This window comes from Papilio polytes, unplaced genomic scaffold (genome assembly GCF_000836215.1).
Source record: "Papilio polytes unplaced genomic scaffold, Ppol_1.0 DF821400.1, whole genome shotgun sequence".
Lineage (NCBI taxonomy): Eukaryota > Metazoa > Arthropoda > Insecta > Lepidoptera > Papilionidae > Papilio > Papilio polytes.
In genome coordinates, this window is record NW_013527804.1 from 4,787,122 (window position 1) to 4,809,299 (window position 22,178).

At 31.6% G+C, this 22,178-nt stretch overlaps 1 protein-coding gene across 2 annotated transcripts in view; it reads right to left on the minus strand.

Moving 5' to 3' along the window:
* The window catches only part of LOC106108809 (connectin-like), a 49,879-nt gene extending 30,430 nt beyond the window's left edge, over positions 1 to 19,449 (minus strand). Inside the window, exons 1-4 of one of the 2 annotated variants that reach the window (XM_013290085.1) lie at positions 19,303 to 19,449; positions 16,037 to 16,221; positions 13,931 to 14,004; positions 13,666 to 13,848 (exon numbers count right to left, since the gene is read on the minus strand). The gene's annotated coding sequence lies outside the window, so the exon portion shown is untranslated. Of the gene's footprint in view, positions 1 to 13,665; positions 13,849 to 13,930; positions 14,005 to 16,036; positions 16,222 to 16,794; positions 16,877 to 19,302 lie in introns of those variants that run through there. The other variant, XM_013290084.1, reaches the window with a different exon arrangement.
* Between the last annotated feature and the right edge of the window lie 2,729 nt (positions 19,450 to 22,178).

Below are 22,178 nucleotides of genomic sequence, written 5' to 3' on the forward strand. Positions count from 1 at the left end.
CAAAAAACCCATTTATACTTTTTTAGACATCAAACAATTATCAAAGTTCATGGTAATATTATAGATGCTTACATGGATGGATAGATGGATGGATGTTTGTAGCCTAAACGACTGAACGGATTTTGGTATAGATGTGGAGGATAATCTGGAAGAACACATAGGCTACTCACTTTTGTTTATTTTATTTCCACGTGGACAGAGTCGCGGGCGAAAGCTAGTTTTATTGTAATTATAAGAAGCCATCCTCTAAGTTGCTGAATGTATAATAGGAGACCCAAAATTAAACTCCGTTAAACTTGTTCGATTGCAAAATTCTCGTCCGAATGTATGACGTCAATAAACTTTACCTTATTTTAGAAACGAATAATGTTAAAATATGAAACGTAGTTCGAGCAGTCCCTTTTATTGTTACAAGTCGCTGGCAAAATAAAACAGTTCGGGGCATGGTGAAATTTTGTAATACTTTATTTTAAGACTGCGGGAATGGGGAATAACGTCATACACTTGGATATTTATAACTAAACTAGCTATTCCCGCGCGACTTCATCCGCATGGAATTATAAAAAAAATATTTTACTGTTTACATTTGTCAAATTATCAATAGCAAATGTCAAAATGACATGACATGACAAACCTTGACAATCTTGCTTTTTTGACGTTGGCAGCAACTTAAGGTCTCTTTCCCACATTAGGGTTTTTATCCAAAATATTTACCTATATTTTTAATGGCGTGAAGATATGTATCCTAAAGCGTGAGGTAAGTGTAGGGCTTTTTATTAAAAAAATAATTATTTAAAAATATGCTGTTATTGCTGACATCTTAGGCAACAAAGAAGTGTGTGTTTACGCTTTATTATAATAGTATAGATAAAAATGCCTTAGAACTGTCTTATTGACGTAGAAGATCAATTTAATATGAACTTTCGTGGATTGAATTCAATTTCTTTTTTTTATATTACTTATTCGAAATGCTACTCTCACGATTAAATATACTTTACAGAGTTTTATAAAATAAACTTCTTGAATAATAAAGCTTAATTTACGAGTAGGGAGCAGTAACATGTTACAAAGTAATTGTTCTTTCCGCGCTGTTTTTAAAAATGTGTTCCGCAAAAATTTTCTTGTTATGTTGGGTAACTGCATGAAACGTTATTGTACGATGTAGTTTAAAGTATATGCCTGTTCTTATAAAATTATTTAATTAAAAATACTATATCTTAGTTTTAAATGTGTAGTTACTTAATACAAATTGTACACAAAATATTAAAAACATTGGTAACTTAAAAGAAAATGTTACTCTTCAATCTTGCTATTCCCAAAGTACAAATCTATTATGCAGAATAATCCCTCTTACTTAATATTGTATTATATTTATATAGCTTTCACCCGCGACTACCTCCGCATGGAATTAAAAAAAAAACAATAGTAAGTACCCTTCGTATTGTTTTTAGATCAAACTACATCTAACCCAAAGTTCATCAAGATCCGTTCAATAGTTTAGGCTGCAAACTTTAACAACCTTTTCTCATTCTCTTTCATCTCTCTTCTCAACTAAACTTTCGTATTTATAATACTAGTAAGATTTCGATAAGGAAATGGCAGGCTGATAATAACTTCCATTTCAATGTTTTATTTACGTGCGATATAAAAACGCCAGTGCGAATTGGTGCTTAGACAAAAAGTCATAATTTGCGAAGCTTATTTTACATATAGGTTCTTTGATTCCGTTTTATCACATTTTAAAATTCGGGTATTGTCTGGATGTAAGAGCATAACAAATAAGTTTTAAGTGCAGCGAACGATAGCTTCATATTTTATCGTACATTATACTTAAGACTATACTCTGGGATCTATAACGGAGCGATGTCACTTAGAAATAAAGTCACGTGAATGTTACTTTTGATAAAAGGACGCATAATTTAAAACTTTATGAACCAACCTATTGTAGAGGTAAAACGTAAATGTATCTTAATCTATATCTTAGCTACTTTTACTAGCTGTTGTTTGCAATTTTGTACCCGTAGAATAAAAAAAATAGTAAGTAATAAATATAGGTTGTGTTACCCAGTGAGCGTCGGTGGCTCGTGGGTTCGCATGCCGCCATGTTCCAATGTGATTTTCGATTTCGAATTTCATATGTACATATTTACCCGACGTTCATACGGCGAAGAAAAACATGGTAATGAAATCTGTACATGTCGGCGAAGAAATTCAAAGTATGTGTGAAGTCAACCCGCACTTGGCCAGCGTTGGTATAGCCTAGGGGTGACTACTTAGGTAGCTCTTGGCCTTAGGGTAGGCTCCGAGCCCCTCAGTGGGACATATAGTGAGCTGGTGATGATGTAACCCAATGATAAAGTAGCTTTTATTGGTGACAGAATTATCGAAATCGGCCCAATAACTTTTGAGTTATTACAATACATATAAAAAACAAATCTTTCCTCTTTATAATATTTGTACAGACATAAATATTAAATTAAGTAAATAGTTTTTATTTCACTTTATTTCTATGTATAAATATAAGTTTTATTTACCATTTTAATGTATTTGATGATAATTTATTATTGCAAAATTACTTTCAGTATACATTACAAATATGTTTTCTATAACTAATGTTGATATAAGTATATGATATAATTTCTTTATCACTTTCGAAAACCTTGAACAAGCCACCCGAACCGCCTAAACATTCCCGTGAAAGTTTTAACCCTTTTCCTAACTGCGCGTGAAAGATTGACCGCAGGCGCTTTTTCAACAAGAAAGAAATATTGAAAATGGTTAACAAAATTGTTCCGATGAAAGTTTCTTACGAAATTCGCTTGATTGTTTAAATCGTTTTCTTAATAACCTTTCGCTTGTATCTCAATTAGCAAATTTAATTACATAATATTGACAAGGAAAAGTTTAATAAAATAAAAAGATTTTTATTCTGTTCACAAAAAATAAGAAAACAGTTTCTTATGAGCTATGTAAAAAGCTAAGTAAATACGATTTTGTAACTTCTCTATACGTATTGATAGTCCAGTATGACTATACTATCTTTGTAGCCGTAACCAGTAGTGTTGACCGACATCAAGTTTGCTTCGCTCAGGTACCGTCTCATGTTTATCTATTATGTAAGCCAAGCTCAATTAGCTGTAATGGAACTTGCATAACCATATACAATAGAATTGCAAATGAAATAATTTCATTATATCTCAGGTTTAAAAGCAAAGTTTTATATAAATTTAGAAATGTTTAAATTGTAACAATCAACACTAAAATTAAATAGGATAACGTAGTAATGAAAATAATGATTTTTGTTTATGTTTATTGTGTGCCAGTGCGTATTCCTAACAAAAATAATAGCATAATTTTGCTTATTGCATAATTTAGTATTCTATTTTGACAGGCGCTGAATTTGTTAGCTTAACAGTAATTATTGTGATTTGACTTGGCGAAAACATTTTACTTTATTTTAAAATGTATTGTTCTTTGTATTGACTATAGTACTTATTTCGAATTTACAATGTCCTAATTTTAAGTTACCTAATGTAAGTCTTAATTAACTCCAGCTTTAAAAACAACTTTCTAAAAAGTCTATAAATTCGTTTGTCAATAAAACTTTTGCAAAGAGAACCCGTAAATTGGAGTAGTACCCGGGGTCAGAGCTTGAAATACACGATCATATATTTACAAGAATTTATTGACTGAAATAAAAATAGGCAGAAAATTTTCTTATACCCCGTCAAGGGACGCAGACGGTGCCCATTTCAATATTTAAGTGACAGTTTTTATATTTCGCGACCGTAACTTATACAATAAATATTTTATTTTATGTAAAATCAACTGCTAACAAAATATCTAAGCAAACATTATCAGTACATAACCTTATTTTTATTAGTAAAGTAGCAAGGTTTCAATTGATATTAAAGATTAAACGTTAATAACGTAAATGCAGTTCTATTATTACGGATGTCCAAGGGCGTCGATGAACACCTTTTTTCTAAAAATAAAGCGTGTTAGTTTCAGTAAATAAGTTTTACAATCTTGTCAAACAATCGACAATCGCAAACTGGGGTGCAATTGTCGATTGTTTTGTAGCAAAATCAACTGTTTAGTTGCACAATTAAAAATCGAGTAGTGTGACTAAACAGGGAATCAAAGCGAGTTTCAATCATCGTTCCTTGTGCGCACTGCAAAGGATTGGAACATGTTGCCGGCATCAGTTTTCCCGTCCAAATATGACGTGGGGACCTTCAAACGGAGAGTGAACAGCTACCTATTAAGCTAGCGCGTACCATCTTTCGACTGCAGCATCACCTCCTTCAGGTGGGATCGTGGTCAAGCGCTAGCTTAACAAATAATAAAAAAGTAGAAAAGAGACTAAATAGTTGTGCGATAGTTTAGTTTCAGGTGTACGCACGCCCTTACACTAGATAAATACAGTAACATTACACAGACTACATTCAACAAAATTGTAAAAATATTTCAGTCGTCAGCATTCGTATTAACCCGTTTCCAGTGGAACAAATCAAAATGATTTTCTTGAAAAATGTTTGTTACAAACGCAATGCATACATTTTCTTATCTGGAGGCATCGGCATTGACAAATGCGAGCCGTACATCAATGCAGCGGTACACTCGGCGACAAACATATGTATTTCAAACTTATTTTATATTCTTTCTGCACTTATTTTAATATACAAACTTTTATTGTTGGCAGATTTTTTTAAAGCAAGATTTTCATTCGGAAATATTAATCGACTTATATTATATTTTAAAAAGTTATGTAGTGTTAATAAAAAGCAACAAATCCAACCCTTTGTCTTTTTACAAATCGAGTCATACTTTAAAATTCAAAATTATTCAATCCTTTTAACCTACAGGCAATAATAAATGGAAATGATCTATTCGAATAGCCTGAAAATACTTCCTAAATATAGTTATCAAATCGTAAATATATCCCATTTCATTTAAAATTATTATTAACCATAATTCGATTTATCATTTTTATACTGTTAATTTTGGAACGGAGTGTACAATGTTAACGTTCTATCGTCAAATGGATCGGATTTTAAGCTTAACGATTCTTTTAATGTTAAAATTAACCCTGTGTTATTTACTACGTTTTTTTATAACACAAGGTAGCAAACTAGCAAGCGGCCATCTGAATCCGCCAAAATGGCAAAGCGACCGCTGCCCATAGACATCCGCAATTGCAGATGCGTTGCCTACTCTTAATCGACGGAGGAGAAGATTCAAATTAAGTTAGATATTTCTCCTTTCTATGCGTCTCCTCCACCGTCAAATCCACTTTCCATTCCCATCCTTATAATAAAAGGGTGGTAAGAAAAAGGGACTTTAATGAGGTAGTAATAGAGTTTAGTAATTTTAACAATAAAAGCATATGGCTCTTTCATGACAAATTTAAAAATAGAAATATCTTAAGGCAATACCAACACATCTTTTCCTTATTACTCTACTCGTTAGAAAAATGTAATGAAACATGTTTAAATACATTCGAGGTTATGTTACGAAAAACATTCCATGTCCATAAAAATGTAATCAGGTAAAAGCAGGAAAGAAAATGACAATTTCCGGAGTTAAAAATATCTGTTACAGATATAACATCTTATGTTTCTGGTATTAAATAGAAGATTGGGATCCGGTATATATAAAAATGTGTAATCTCCTCTATACTCTATACTAGCTGTTGCTCGCGACTTCATCTGCGTAAAATTAAGAAAATAATAAACATAGCTTATATGACTCACAGATAAAATATCTTTCTAATGGTGAAAGGATTTTTAGTTTAAGTAGTTTTTACATAAAAATGCAAATTAACTATTTTTCTCGCTGTTTTTTTACGTAATTCAAGTAAAGTCATCGGTAGCTTGTCGATTCGTCTTGTACCGATAGTAGTTCTCTTGTGATCCACTTTTTTGTTATACGTAGTCATTTAGGAATTAAAACCGAACGTACAATTAGGCGAAACGTTTAAAAATTCAAAAACACTACTCAGCTTGACGTTTGGTTTAAAAACATCAATAATATTGGATCGTACTTTATTGTAAATTAACATGAATCGATCGAGGCTGATTAATGCCGCCGTTAGTTCTGATAACGACGGAAAGCACTCCATGCGTGAGATATTAATAAAGCCTTGAATATTTCATTAATTGGAACAGATTTTATATCGGAAATTATGAGGTATTAAGACGATAAATTGCTTTTCGATATTTATAATACGCACAAGGCATATATTCAGGGATGTTCATTTTCCTTGAATTCTTTAAAAATAAATTGATAAAGGTAGAATAATTAAGGGACAAAGTCTAGCATGGAGATATTATAAGGAAATTTATGTGACAAGGAGAAATTTAATTATTCACATGCAAGAGTACAAAGGTAGAGTGAGGCTTGAAAAAGAAGAATGAATTGAAACTGATATGTCAAACGATAGAATGATCTAGATAGCCTGATGCATCAAATCAGATAGAACGAGACGGGGACAGGGAGATTATGATGACAATTTTGTTGTAATTGACATGAACATTTGCAATTTTTTTTTCTTTTTTTTATATCTTTAATTCATTAATTATGACGACAATTATAGTCTGTCGTCAACAAAGCCTTGTGATTCAACATTCTTACAACCCTTTATTAAAAGTATGTATAGTCACTTTATATGATTAATGTGGTGAATATTTTTAACATTTTCGAAAGTGTTAGTCGTCGATCAAACGAGGCGCAGTCACGCGATCTAGAATGTTCCAAACTTTGTACACTATTTTATCTGATAAATTTAAACATAATAGTTTTTTTTATAGGAGAAGGAGGCAAACGAGCGGCGGGAACACAAAAGTGGTCAGACGCCCATGGACATCCACGATACCAGAGGAACTACAGATGCGTTGCCGGCCTTTAAGGAAATTGTAGGCTCGCTTTTTGAAGCACCCTAAGTCGTACTGGTTTGGAAATAACGTCGAGGACACAACTCGGCTCTGCGGGGTAGAGAGTTTCAAAGAAAATGACAATTTTAAGTACGTTGTTATTAAATTACTACCAGCAAAGTACTGTAGAAATCTAAATAAGATTTACTAGGGTTTTATCTTATCTGGGAACCGGCAATGTCCACGCTTAGCAAAAGCTACCTATTTACTCTACAACTAAGAATATTACAGTATAAATGTTCCTCCATTCGTATCAAATAGAAAGAAAATTTAATGCTTCTGAGAGTTATTTCCAAGAACTTACATTATAAAAAAATCTCAACATTTTCTTTCAAAGTACGAGTGAGTTGGAAATTAAAAAAGGTATTTTGACCTTCTTGCTTGTTAAGTTTCCCGAGTTTTATGAAAGGTTATTTTCCAGACTCCTCCCGTACATTTAAAATTTAATGAATTGAATTACATACCACGTCATTTAATTTATGAAGGGAATTTTAAAAACAAGATAATTGATTGAGTAAACGGATTTTTTTCTTTACGTTTTTTTAGAATGTTATTTCTTACTAATATTATAAATGCGAATGTTTATGTGGATGGATGTTTGACAGAGTTCACACGATCGGAATCGCGGTCAAGCGGCTGGTATTTAATATTATGTCCTCAATTCGTTGATACCTTGAATCCTTATTAAAAACGTTATTGTTTTGTCTAATGACGTTTGCTATTATATTGTGGGAATAAAAAACTTAAAACTAAAAACTATGTAATCAAGAAAACAACCGATTCCAAAGTTACGTAAGTCGTTCCACTACAAAGCTATTAAGTTCCTCAACTGAGAAATGATTCGCAAACTGCTAAGACCCCTAAATTTAATGAGGCAATTTAAAGTTTTTCCACGATGCAAAAGTAACGATTTTTCTTAAAGTGATTTTAAAGTGGTGCAATTAAATTAAATGGTACAACGATTATACAGGTAATAATGTTTTTATAACATACTAGCTGTTACCGTGCGACTTCATCCGCATAAAATTGTGAAAACTTTATTTTGTTGTTTACATGTGTTAAATTATCAATTGCAAATGTCAAAAATGTGACATTATGACTAACCATGGCAACCTTGCTTCCCTGATGTTGGCAGCAACTTATGATATCTTTCCCACATTAGGGTTTTTATCCAGAATATTTACCCCTAAGTTTAATGGCGTGAAATATATAGCCTAAAGCGTGACTTAAGTGTAGGGCTTTTTATTAAAAAAAGAATGATTCAAAAATGTGCTGTAGTTGCTGGCATCTTAGGCAACAAAGAAATGTGTGTTTACGCTTTATTATAATAGTATAGATTTTTTTCAATTCCGATCGGACGAAGTTATAAACAAAAGCTAATAATTACTAAGTAGGTAACCTTTTAAGTTAGTATGTGTTTCTTTAACACAAACAATTTTCACCTTACCAAATACAATTTGAATAATTATATTAGTCAAGTCAAGTTAAAAAAAAATTCCACTAATTTTTACAATCAAGTCAAGTCTCAGATAAGTATACTCTTCGCTTTGAAAAGTGGTTATTAACGAACGCTTCAAAGGTGTCGACATAATTGTAATAGGAAACGAATCGGAGAGAGGGACTTCAACTTTTACCGCTCTATTTCCTAGGTAGGAAAATTATGTAAATTATTATCGTATTACTGCATACTTTGGAAGAGTTATGACGCAAATATTTTGGAAATTACTCTTGTAATTGAATGTTCGTACAAGATTTCACTCTGAATTTTTATTTAAAAAGTTTACTTTTGTTTCACTACTAAATATTTATTTAGTAGTGAAAGTGTGTTTGCCTAAATTGATGAAAGAATCTTAATTAAATTTGGCACAGATGTAGAACATAATCTGGAAGAACTCATAAGATACTTACTTTTTTTTTAATTCGACTCGGATGTCGTTGTTGCCATTTTCTGGTCATTTACAGATATGAAATACATAATATTCCAATATAAAATAACATACACAAAAAAATAACAAATTCTTTTTATATTGAGTATCAGGACATTAAATATTATTACAAAAGGTTATGTTACTTTACAAATATCGTGTATCATCAAAGAGAAAATAATAATGCGATTTGCGATACCAAGATTTCCTTTACCAAACAACCGAAAACATTTTCAAAGAAAACCTAAACATCATGTGCAGAATATCTCACACACTTGTAAACGAAAGGAAAGTTTCTTAAATATAATACACACAATATATTACGAAAGACCACTTGTTAAAAACGATTTTCAGTTCCGTATCCCAAATGAATACATTCATAATAGCTTGAAATCGTTAAAAATGATATATGAAAAACAAGCTAGTCGAAATCCCTTAAACTCGTTATTTCGTTAAAAGTACACGTAACAAAGTGGGAGCGCGTAGCAAAACGATTCCGCAAATAAAACGACTCAAATCGTCTAAAAACATTTCTCGTTAAAATTTAACTTACGAGTAGAACAAATTAAACTGATCTTTATCGATTATTACATCCACGGGGAGTATTTTAAGTCACCAAAATGTGATGTTACCTACGATTTTTATATCAACAGCTTACACAGTCCACTACTAATAAGGCTTTCCAATTGTTTTTTCGCGTATTACATCTATCGACTTGCTACCACATAAGGTCATCAGTCTAACTGCCCATATATCACTGATTTAAAATTTAATAATTGAGAACGCGCGCTTTTGACTAAACTATCGTATAACTGTTTATAGTGTGTATAAATAATTTAGATTAGTTTGACAATACATTTCAAATATAGTAGGGATGGGTTGTGTATAATCAGTCATGTATCTTATCGATTTTCGATTTTTATTCTTATAGAAGTAGGAATCGATAGATTTATAGTTATACCTTATGAAATAAAAAAAAAAAAACTGTTTTCTCAAATTAATAATGACCATCACAAATAATAAGAGTAAATAAATGTCTATTACTACTACAGCCGTACGTAATCGAATTGGATTTCGCTATTATTTCTGTCATCGCTAAAATCTCTAATATAAATCTTCAATATACTCGTAATTGTCCTCTAAATTAGTGAATATGAAAATGGTAATTTTAGTTGAGTTTGATAATTATTTAAACCAAATAACGATAGTTCAAAATTGTTCGCTGTGTGTGTTTGTTTCGTCACTAAGATACCTGTCTATTAAGTATGGCCTTCATACAAATTGAATTCGATACTTCATATGCGTCATTTATCAAACTTATCTATCTTATTTAGACACACTACAGTCTCGCTTAGATTCCTATGAGCTTATAAGGAGCTGCACACACGACTCGATTTTAGTTGTGCAACTAAACTGTTGAACCGTACAACAGTTGTGCGATAGTTTACTCAAAGCCGTGTGCCTGCTCTAAGGTATATACCGTTGTCCTCTTTAGTCATGCATGTAGAAACTTAATCAAATCGAGCAACCATATCGTATTAATCGCAGACAGTAATCTCAGATTATAGAGTCGCATAAAACTTAGTTGTAGAAAGCAATTGCATGGACCACTCTAAAATGCACTTCGTCTTCATTAAAGGTAGCACTGTCGCTGTAATTAATCACCGCTAGCTCCATTAGTGACCGTGATTACGTTAAGTATCGGACGCTTTGATTACAGCCGGGCGAAACTTACGGACACGCCATCGCTTCAAATTAAAACCAACAATTTAGAACTTTGCAGCGCTATAATTATCTTCTACTAGATTACGCCCGCGACTCCGTTTGTGTGGAGTTAAAAAACAATAGCAAGTAGTCTATGTGTCCTTCTAAACTATCTTCTACTTCTATATCATTTCATCGAGATCCGTTCAGCCGTTTAGACTACAAACTCGAGTGAAAGTAATATTGCTGGCAATACTCAGATACCCTAAATTGTCACTAAAGCAGTTCCGTAAATTTTGTATGAGGATTCTATACTAAGCGATAGTTTAAGTAACCATTTGTATATAGTTTCACTCTTCTACTCAAGCCCAATATTGTAAAATCTTTAGGAAAAACGCGTAAATAGAGTACTGTAAGAAAATATTTAAAACCATATCATAGAAATGTTACAAAATATTCGTTTTTAATTTTAATAACGAAGCTAAAATGTCTCTTGGTAGGAATATTTTAAAAATAATTTCAAAGAAACTTGAAGAGGAAAATATTTGTTTTACAACGAATCAGTTTCTTGTTTGCACAGATTTAGGTCATCTGTTATGGCGCATTTATTATTTCGAAGCGGAAATAAGAAGGATCAGAAGTAAAGAGCTGCATTTTTATTGTATTCTCAAGAGAAATGATACAGTTTTAGATTTAATGAAGGGAAAAACAGAAATTGCAATTTCTTATCAAAATAATTATTCATCTCTGCTTCAATGGATTTTAAAGTACATTGTTTTGAAATATTCTTTTGCAAAAACTATGAAAATGTAACATAGATGAATAAACACACCTAGAGTTATTAACAATTATTTAATAAATCCCTTAATGTACATTATCCTTAGTAAACCTTATATTACCGAGTAAAGCTTTACGATTTACAAAGTCACCGTAAGTTAACTTAAAAATATATCTGTGAAAATGTTTCAAAATGAAAGATAGATTAAGCTAATTAAACTAAGTACCTATCCATGTGTTTCATCATTAAAAAGCTTTCGAAGTTGAAGCTCAAAGTTCCAGTATTTTATCTATAACATATTTGAGCCATAACTCTGCAGTTCGACGGAGCTTAAAACCGATTATGCAGGACTGAGTTCATTAAATGTAACAAATGGCGCTATCGGTTTTTAAAGCTTCGTACGTTGTTTTCATACAGTTAAATTCCGATAGCCAGTAACATGTGTCCGTGCGGGTTAACTAAAACTATTTTTACACTTTATAAATTGCATTACTTCTAACGTAGTTGAGATAGTTCGTCGGAAATATTAGTTGGCTTTTAGTAGGTTTCAAATACTCAACAGAAGTAAATGAAATCCATTTCACTATGACATAAATGTGAAATATATTAATAGAATAAAGCGTAAACTACTTTGTGGCGTAGGATGTCAGGAATCACAGCATATTTTTGAATAAATTATTCTTTAATAAAAAGTCCTACACTTCCGTCACGCTTTAGTCTATATGTTTTCACGTTATTAAACATAGGGTGTAATTATATTAAAAAAAACTTATCATCATGTGGGAAAAGGACCATAAACTACAAACTGCCAACATTATGGTAGCAAGGTTATCGATAATTTGACAAATGTAAACAATAAAAGAAGGTATTAATAATTACATGCGGATGAAGCCGTACGGGAACAGCTAGTAAAAATAAAACTAACTGTTTGGAAATTATTTCAACATCAATCGACTACGCACCTTTCGAGGGGAAGACCTTATTAAGGATGTTAAAGAAACAAATTAAAATATTTTAAATAGCGTAATTTCTTAATTCATATATATTTAAACCCCATATTTTCTACGTTCTGAATATCAGTTATCATTTAGGATACTAATTTTTAAATTTCAATTTTAAATTTATTTTTCTAAGAAAATCAATGACACAGAATGTTAGCATAATCAGTACGTAAGTGTACAGAGTACGTGTACATTGTATGGATTTTCCAAGAAACACGTTCGCATTCAGGAATCAAAGGTGAATCCATTGAAATTCCCTTTGTATTGTACACAATGTATGTACAAGCCGTGAATTCTTAACACAAGCACTAAACGTATTATAATAGAATATGATTTATTGTACGCCAGTACCTATTCTTTGTTATTTATACATATAATAAAATTGGAATGTCTGTATGTAATATCAAAAGAAAATTTTCAGATTTCGGGAAGATGATGTATTCGCGTTGCTGATAATTTAAAAAATGTTTGTCTGTATGTCTGTTTGTCTATCCGCAAGCTACGTTTGTTCCGGGTAATCTTCGAAACGGTTGGGCCGATTTCGACCAAACTTTTATTGGAGGGTAGTGGATATGGACGGGCATATTATAGGCTACTTTTATTAAGAATATTGCGTGGACGATGTCGCTAGCAAAAGCTAATATCATAAAAACATGAGAGTAACTACTAACAAAAAGCATTTTACACTTTTCTCTATGTTGACTTTGGAGATTTCAATATTTAAGGGCACCTTTTTCGATCGTTTACGGTAAATATTTCATTTTTATACATCATATAGGTTATTTACTAAAAAAAAATTATGCAATACAAAGTTGTTAAATTACATTACGTATTTTTATATTTACAAAACGATTTTTGTTTCCAATTTGTCTATTTAAGTGTTATATAAATTTGGGCAAGCAATTTATCGTCAGGAAATCGGTCTTTATCGGAAATTGCTTGTCCCTGCACTCTGTAATTTTCCACACGAATAATCTGCAACATTATAAACGAATTCTCTTCGATGCGGTCCTGTGATGACGGTTTAAATGTATGTAAACTTTGAAAACGTTTTTATAAAGGGTTCATTTGAATTTCACAAGCGATAATTTGCAATTTTCAATATCACACCCATCATAAAAACATATACAATTTAAAAAATAAAGCGCATAGAAGTTACCTGTTAAGTATATTATTATACATCATCATCACCAGCTCACTATATGTCCTCACTGAGGGGCTCGGGAGCCTTATCTAAGAGGGTGTGACGAGGCCTTAGTCAACCACGCGGGTTGGTTGAATTCACACATATCCAAGCAAACATTAAAAACTGCTTAACTCACCTTTTCATCCTCCGGTGACGGCTCAAACAATTTAATTCACACAATTCTCTGAATTTCTATTCCGATATGTGCAGCTTGCATCACGACGTTTTTCTTCGACGTAAGAACGTCGGGTAAATTAGGGACATAGGAACTCCGAAAAATCGAAAATCATATTGGTCCATAGCAGGATTAACCCAGGACCTGTGAATGATAAATCAAGTGCTCAAAGCCCTGAGCCACTGACGTTTTATATTTTCATTCATCTATACGTATTTTTGTATACCTATATGTGTTTCTATTTGCAGATAGGAAATGGTCATAAAACGGTTCACTCTGGGAGATGTACTGAATCGCGTGCTGCAATAAAAAGACCATTCAACGAAACAGATTTTGTACAAGCGGATTCATTTCATTGCATCCACAATCTGCTATGTTCTTATTTTGTTTCAGTTTCAAACGATTATTTTATCATTTAACAACACATTTAATACACTTTTTTGCAAACTTGTATAATAAAAAAAATAAAAAAAACTTTTTATACTGTTCACTGCAATTTGTCTTAAATAAGAATTATAATTTGCAATTTACAGAATACATAAGTATAAAACCTTTCTAATGAAAATGCTTTATAGACGTCGCCAGCCAATCTAGCTAGGTCTATGGGGTGAAGCTTCCGTTAATATTGTATTATTTAAAGTAAATTTTGTCTAGTTTTAGATTCTTCGATTTACTATCAAAATTAAAAAAAAATCAGAATTATAAGAGGAATTTCCCAATCATATTTTTCGGTATAAGGTAAATATTAAATCAATCTTTCTCTTTTTATCGCGTGCTATTTTCATATTAATGAGTATGAAATATGAATTTTCAAAGCGTTATTAGTAATTATGAAAAAGCAACTGCTTCCGCTAGTAACAGTTTCACTCGAAGTGCCGTGACCGGTTAAATCACGTTATTTCTTAGTAAATCACAAATATAGTAACAAAAGCAGTAAACAGCTTACAGTTGAAACTTGTACTTAGAAGTATTCGAAACTTGTCGCCGCATTATGTTGTTTTAAGTGTAGTTTAAATGTACAAATTAAAGTTTTCACCATGTTCATATACGTATTTGTGTGTTATTTTTAGTTTAATTTTAACAATAAATTAAAGCCATTCTAGAGAAATAAATGAAGTAGTGTAATCTTATAAACAACTTTTTGCCCGCGTGGAATTATTAAAACAAAAGTAACCTATGTTTTCTTCCAGACTATTCTCTACGTATATCCAAATTTCGAGATACGTTCAGCCGTTTAGGCTACAAAGTCTAACATCCATCGATTTATCTAAACCGCATTTATAATATTAGTAAGATGTAAAATTGTAAATGGATGGATGTTTATTAGAAGTATCCAGAACGGTTAAACGGATCTCGATAAAATTTGACACTGCTATAGTCAAAGTCCGGAGGAACACAAAGTCTACTATTGGTTTTTTTATACCGTAATGACGGAGTCACAGGCAAAAGATTGTTCGCAAAATATATCATTCTTAATTCATATTAACAACGAAGGTGTCTAATATTGAAGTTATCAAGGTTTCCTTTACTGCAAAGGCTACCGCGTCAAAGTTGTGGCCTCGAACTTGAACCGTGTAAATAATTTACCAACTTCCAAACTCATGGCAGCGACTTATTTGATGTCGGGCAAGACATTACCCTACTCAATTACTGTAGCGTTTATAAGGTAAAGTAACTTTCCCCTTACCTGCTTAGTGTCCACTGCTGAAATCCAAAGACGGAAACATTTATTTTCTATGTTTTTAAAGAATATGAATCACATTTGTGTACTGTCTTGTTAGTGGAAAGTTAGTAGTGTAATATTAGATTTTCCTAAAATCCTAACCTAACTAAAGCAAAAATAATCAAAAAGCAAATACACATAACAAAAAAGGTTTGCAATCAATACGCTAGTAACTGAATAGTTTATATTGTTTCAAATATATTATAAAAGGACAAAATCTTTTACATAATATAGACGCTTTATTTTTTTACAAACATATCGACTTTTTGACCGACTTCTGAAAAGACACGAGGTACTGAATTTGTCTGTATGTTTTTTTTTTTTTGTTAGTGATCTCAAAACTTTTTTGCTATGTGTACTTTATACCGTACTCTCAAGATATCTGGCCGGATAATTAAATCCGCCATTGTTTCGTTCACTTCCTTCAAATAACAATCCTTTAATGCGAAAGGACCTTTCATCTTTGTGCTTTCTTTGGCAATTCCTGGTCGTTTTGTGAAACGTTGAAGAATTGAAAATGATTCTTTTTCACTTTTTTTCGCTCCAACGACTGTTACTTCAGTTTTTATTAATTGGAACACTCTATTTAATTAAATGTAAATTTCTTACCTTAAATTCGAATTTTATCAGAATAACTGAAATTTGCAGTCTACTTTATAAGTGTTAACATCCACACTCGGAGTTATTAAGTGGTTACTAAGGGTGCCTCTTTAAGTAGTTTGCGTACCAATATAGTACAGTCCTTTAGTATATTTAAAGTCCCTGAGTACAGCAGTTTTAACTCCGTTGTTACCCTGTAAAGAATGTTGTTGTATTAGATATTTTCGGACTCTGGTATTTTTCTCCTATATAAAAAGTCTCATTAAAGAATTCTTTGAATATTTGAAAGAAAATAAGGAAGTATCATCGTATAATTATGAAGCGTTAAACTTTTCTTTGATATAAAATTATTCAGAATAAGTAAATAATAACACGTGAGATGAAAAAAAATACTGAAAAAAACACATTATAATTATTTAATACTGTTTATAATTTTCATACACATACTAAATTAACGTATCACACTGGAACAGTAACTATTTCCGGGATACAAATTAGCCTCTGTGTTCTCTCAGACTATGTTCTACATCTGTGCCAAATTTCATGGAGATCCGTTCAGCCGTTTAGGCTACAAACTCTAACAAACATCCATCCATCCAACTTTCGCATTTATTACATTGGTATGATTTTAATGGGAAAAAAGAGGAAAAAAACAATACAATTACTCTTTTAGTTATTTATCAACTTTAATGTCTATTCAAAGAGCTATTTACTAATGCATAAATATGAAATAAATGTTGCGTGAAAGTTGAAAAAACTTTCCTGACCTGGGAATTGGACCTGGGATTTTAGTAAGTTGCTGTATCGTCGGCATTTGTTTTACTTGTAGTTTCTATATACCGACGCTGAGTACGTATGTGATCGGCACTAAATGACCAATAGAAACAAGTTTTAGACCAAACTCGCTGTAAAATTGAACGCAACGCTAATTGAATAAGCTAATGAAGTCTTACACAAAGTTTAATGAGGAAGTCGACTCCACGGTTTCGTAGTTAGAAACTAATTTCCACTTTGTCATTATGAATAATCGATTGTTCTGTGTTATTAGATTTTAAATTTTAAAACATATACGTGGAAATGATGGCAAAAATTTTTTTTTTTTCTTTTTGGTATAGCAAGATAAATAGGCGTTGTTGGAAACATATGATTTATTCTACTAATTAAAGACCATTTACGATGACAATTTTTATAAATGTTACAGCAGTGAAAGCCCACGGTTATTCTAATTGTTATGTAATAACAAGACTAACAAAGAACATTAACACATTAAGGTGACTTAACTGTTTTACGTATATTAAATGAACTGAAAGAAGCGTTTTTGTAATGAATCTCACGAAACCACATTTTTAATGCATCTCGCATTTTGAAACAGTAAAAATATGACCCTATAAAAGACGTCTTTTGACTATGTTGTTTTAATCACATTAAGAAAGTCCTCACAAAGAGATAGCTCTTAAGAAATTGCACATATGCTTTTAAAGAAATTCTACTCTTAGTTGAACACGGCACTGGACTAGAAATCAGGGAATGTGACTCTTTCTCAGCCAAATAGATTATAAACTAACGTTGGTTTAGATTACAATTGAGTTCGAATTAAAATGATTTGACTAGCTTTCTCCTGTGACATCATCCGCAGAAAAAGAAAAAATAGTAAGTAGCCTATGAGTTCTTTCAGAGTATTTTTTACATCTATATCAAGATCCGATCAGCAGTTTAGGCGGCAAACTCTTACAAATATCTATCCAACTAAACTTTCACTCTAATATTAGTAAGATATCTCTTTATATCGTAAAAATGTTCTCACGACCGAATAAAGCATTCGATACGACGATCAATTTGTACGTTGTTAACGAACAATGGTACCTAATATGTCTCTTTCGACGTCGGTTTGCAATGAAATAAAAATTTGGCGAAGCAATTTGTCCCCACAACGCCCTCCTTTGTAGGAAACTTACTACAGCATCAAACTAAAGCTTTTATAGATTTAAAAATGTTGATACGACTTTTCTGAGTATTCCAAAATGGGTTTCCTTCTTGTCACTGTAAAATTGTAATTCTAGTTAACTAGCTTTCGCCCGCGACTCCATCCGCGTGGTAAAAAAAAACAAAACCAAGTATCCTACGTGTTCTTCCAGACTATCCCCTACATGTTTGCCAAATTTCATTGAGATCCGTTCAGCATTTTAGGCTGCAAACTCTAACAAACATCCATCCATGTAAACTTTCACATACATAATATAATATTAGTATGAAGTATGATTTATTTGATTATGATCTCGTGTAATTGTCAACATTGAAAAGCGGTTAAAAATTTAACGTATTTTCTCTCTATAAAATTTAATTTAGTCAAATCGTCATATAAACAGATTCAAAACACATCTGCAACATCGTAAATCTGTAATTTTCTTTCAAAGTAAAAAGTTTTTCAAACTTGAATGGTTATTAGGTTTTTTACAATTCAAATTCTTATTGCAATGTATATTGTAGAAGGAAATGAGAATCTGAGATAATTGGATATGACAAGAATTTTGGGGAAAAATGTTTCGAAAAAATGCGTACAATGATATTTAGCATTTGTATTAATATTAAAAACTAGCTTTTCCCATGCGACTTCATCTGTACAAAATTATAAAAAAACCATTTTATTGTTTACATTTGTCAAATTATCAATTACAAATGTCGAAATGACATGACATGATGTCAAACCATGGCAACCTTGATTCCTTGATGTTGGCAGCAAATTATGGTCTCTTCTTCATTAGGGTTTTTACCCAAAATATTTACCCATAAGTCCAATGGCGTGAAAATATGCAGTCTAAAGCGTAAGTACTTTTACTATTAAGTATTTACTTTTTATTAAAAAAAAATAGTTATTCAAAAATATGCTGCAATTGCTGACATCTTAGTTATTATAATAGTATACAAATAGAAGTATAGATTAAGTTTTATGTAAATCCAAAATGCAAATTTTAATATCTGAGAATTTTCGAGAGTTTCTGCCCTCTGAAAGTACTAGAGTAAATGGGTATTAGAATACAGCATAATAGAAAAAACATAAAAGCTTACAACACAAAAGGCTTAGTAGAAGTAATCCTACGTTGTATAGAATCTTAATGTTATAAGTGAAGAATATCCGTACATTGTGTTCGATACAAAAGAAAATTTAACATACTATAAACTAACATAAATAAAAAAACATCCTTTTATATATTTGTCGGTGACGAGCGGTTTGCAGAATTAATTCCGAAAAGCTGATCATATACACGGTAACTAACCTCTATCGCGTGTGTATATCGGAGATAATGAAAAAATAATCGCGTAATATTAGAAACACCATCCTTAGTTGACCATCATCTTTAATTAAAACTGCATAACCCAACCTTAACGCGATTATATAATTGATTTTAAAAGAACAAAGCACATTATTCCACCGTTCAATGACAACTGTCATCAATCATTCTATCGTCGTCTTGACATCAATCATGCACGATGCACATTCACCCAGTACTCAAAATTGTTAATGGCCAGTAAGTTTCATAGTGCATTTACTTTTTTATAAAAATATACAATAACCATGTGTTGCTAGATATTTTACCCACTTCTTTGTTGCCTAAGATATCAGCAATTACAGCATATTTTTGAATAATTCGTTTTTTTAATAAAAAGCCCTACACTTACATTGCGCTTTAGGCTATATATTTTCACGTCATTAAACTTAGGGGGTAAATATTTTGGCCAAAAACCCTAATGTGTGAAAGAGACCATAAGTTGCTGCCAACATCAAGAAAGAAACATTGCTAAGGTTTGTCATGTCATGTCATTTTGACATTTGCTATTAATAATTTGACAAATGTGAATAATAAAATAAAATTTTCATAATTTACAGCTAACCTGGCTAACAATTGAACCTAATATCAAAACGTAAAATTCAACTACTGAAGCATCTATATGTTAACATGTTTTAATCAGTTCATTGCCAACATTTGAATATTGCTAAACCCACGCTTTTTCGTCTCTTTCCAATTTCTATCTTGTCTAAAAAAATTCTTGATTATCTATTCGAAAATTTTTTATCTTTTGTATTAAATTAAACTTGTAATTTACAAAAATGGCTAAACATCGCAAACGATTATGTAAATAGCAAGTTCATTGTATAACAGGTGAACTTACATTGGGCCAAGGGAAAACATTGTAGATTTTAATAAGATTAAAAGATTTCAGAACGAAGAAAGGAAGTCTTTTACCATACTTTTAATAAACATTTTGCTTAAATGGAGCGTCGGTGGCTCAGTGGTTTAAGCACTTGACTTGTAATCTACAGGTCTTGGGTTCGAATCCCGCCATGTACCAATATGATTTTCGATTTTTCGAATTTTCATATGTACATAATTTACCCGACGTTCTTACAGTGAAGGAAAACATCGTGATGCAACCTGCACATATCGGCGAAGAAATTGAAAGATATGTGTGAAGTCAACCAACCCGCAGTTGGCCAGCGTGGTTGACTATGGCCTAGTCACCCTTACTTAGGGTAGGCTCCAAGCCCCTCGGTGGGGACGTATAGTGAGCTGTGGTAATACGCTTAAATATTAATGCTTTATTGTGATACTAATTTTGATACATTTTATGGACTTGATTCCTGAACTAGGTTATCCTATATTGCGGGAGCCAATAATTCTCTTAATTTGATAAGGTTTTTTTTAAATCGTCTTTAGTTTGTGTGTTTAAATCTAAAGAGGTTTAATTCGATATCATTTACTTATGAATAAAAGAAAATGGTTAAACCGATAGTTAAAGACATTTCCTTGCGTGTATAGATACTATCAAAGCTAAAATCATTTTAAAAGACCCGCCTGATTGCAGAACATTCATTCAATTAGTACGCGCGAACTGTTCATTACGGCTATTATTTTAAAAGTCTTATAACCAAAATACGTTGAGCTCCGATAACTGCCATGACGGTTTACACGTAGAGAATAAATATTAACTATGCAGGTCATTCAAGCTGGTTGTTATTTAAAATTGTCGATGTTTACAAGCCGTGAATTAATTATTTATGTGTTGGTGTTAATTTATTTTTGAATTGCATATAATTTTTATGGTAAGCCACAAGAAAGTCGTTTGCTTTTTTAAATAAACTATTGAATTTTGTATCATAAGGTATAAATAAAAGTGATTATATATGATAAATAAAGTTATCATGGTTTGTTGTTTCTTGCATTTTTATAAAAAAATGTATAATATATTTGTACATAAAAATGTAATGTAAAAATGTACATGTATTTTATACATAAAAATGCAAAATGCTGACTCTTGAACATGAAATAAATAAAACTTTATTTAATTGTTTATATTTGTCAAATTCTCAATTGCATATGTTACTTACCGTTACCATAATAACCTCGCTTCCTTAATGCCAGCTTGTAGTTTATGGTTCCTTTCTTATATGAAGGTTTTATTTTCAATTTATCGTAAGTGTGGGGCTTTTTATTAAAGAAATTCTTATTCAAAAATACGCTGTGATTGCTGATATCCTACGCCACAGAGTGTATGTTTATGCTTTATTATATTAGTATCGAAGTATAGATAGAATACATTTTTAAGTTTTTTATAGCTATTGGGTGTCAAAAGGTTACGCATATCAACTAACCGAGTGTCATAATATATCAAAAAGTGATACAAACTTCTTCAGTAATTGGACTTAAATGGGGTCAAACTTTTCGCATATCAGTGAAACTAGAAATTTATGTGCGACCACTTACGGCAAGTTAGTAATAGCTTTCTGTTAAATTTGTTTCTGCGCAAATTGAAACTTTTAGATTCTAATTTATGAGGCTATTTTCGTTATTTTTATTATACAAAACTGTCAAAGAATAAGAAACTTTAAGTGAGAACTTGCATTAAAACGGAATAATAAATTAATAAATTGCAATTTGACGCTTCTTTAGTCGATTCTAAGGATGAAGTCTTCATATAAATATACTAGCTTTCGACTTCGTCCACGTGGAACTGAAAAAACAAAAATAGCCTATGTGTTCTTCCAGACTACCTTCTGTGTGTATGCCAAATTATATCGAGATCCGGTTAGCTGTTTTATCAACATCCATCCCTCTATTTCGCATTCATAATATTAGTAAGATATAATAATAAC